Raw genomic sequence first — 1537 nt, forward strand, 5'->3', positions numbered from 1 at the left:
CTTGCCTCTTCACCTTATTTGAACCTAGTTACTCAATCCTAACAAGTCATAATTCTAACTAGTCCTGGAACATGTCCTGCTGATTTATTACACAAAACATGAAACCAGGGACATGCAGTGCTTTGGGAAGAGTCCCTTTTTTCCTTTCCAGCTGTAGAACGTTATATTTTCAAAAAATGGCCCCAATAATATTTCCCGTTTCACATGCTCTTCCAGAACTTGCCACACCCCCATCAAAAGGTAGTGTCAATGTCCCCACCCATTAAACCTGGGTACGCCTTTTGTCTGCCTCAACTGATACAGAGGAATGCTGTGAGACTCCCAAGGCCAGGTCATGAAGACAATACAGCTTCCACCTGGCTCTCTTTCTCCTGGGACATCTACCCTTGGAACCCAGCCACCATGCTGTGAGGAAGCCCAGGCCATGTGAAGAGGATCACATGGAGAGGAGCTGAAGTCTCTGAGCCTCAGCCCCAGCTGGACTTCTGGCTGATTGTCAGCCCCAATTTACCAACCATGGAGGTGAGCCATCTTGGATGTAGATCCTCCTGCCCTCCTCAAGCCACCCCTGCTGATGCTGCAAGGAGCAGCCAAGCCTTCGCCTCAGGACTCTATCCAAATTGCAGTTTGTGCACAGAACAAACGTTTGTTGTTGTTTTGAACCATTAGGGTTTGGAGTGGTTTGTTATGCAGCAACAGATAACTGGAGCAACCAAGCCTTATGGTGGCACTTACAGCTGTTATTGTTGTTTTCTACCATGATAAGATATGGGTAGTCCTCTGTTGATGCATTCCTTACAATCTATGTGAATAATCGGCAGAAAGAAGGGCAAAAATAGTATTTCCCAGACTTTCTTCTCGTTGGAACATGTTCCATGTGTATTCAGGAATAATGGGTAGCCAAGAATGATAGAATGATTAAGCGACTTCCATGAGCAGCTGAAATCCACCAAGAATAAAAACAATCATCTTAACTGAACTGATAACATCTTCAAAGACTCTATTTCCAAGCAAGGTCACATTCACGGGAACCAGGGGTTAGAACTTCAATATATCTTTTTTGGGGACACAATTCAATCCATAACACTCACTCACTATGCAATGCCAAGCCCTTTAAATGCATTATGTCTTACATTCCTCACAACAGCCCCATGAGGTACAAACTGTTATTCACCCTCATCTACAGATGAGAAAACTGAGGCTCAGGTAGTTTGACAAATGTGTCCAAAGTCACACAGCTAGGAAGAGGCAGAGCTGGGCACTGGACCCAGGTAGTGTGACAGGAGCACACTGAACCATTCCAGCTGCCTTCTCTACAGAGGCCTCCATCCCAATCTTCATTTTAGCATACAGTTCCAACCCCTCTCAGCACATTTACAGGGAAATGTTGATCCTCATCCTCCCACCTGCCTTGGGTGAAGAGAACAGCTTGTGGTTGAGGGAAAGAAAGCATATCCCTGGGGCCACTAACAACCAACTATTTAAAAATACTTGTAATAAAAGACTATCTTTCATCCTGGCTAATCTTGTGGATCTG

This window comes from Trichechus manatus, unplaced genomic scaffold, assembly GCF_000243295.1.
Source record: "Trichechus manatus latirostris isolate Lorelei unplaced genomic scaffold, TriManLat1.0 scaffold00008, whole genome shotgun sequence".
NCBI classification, from domain to species: domain Eukaryota; kingdom Metazoa; phylum Chordata; class Mammalia; order Sirenia; family Trichechidae; genus Trichechus; species Trichechus manatus.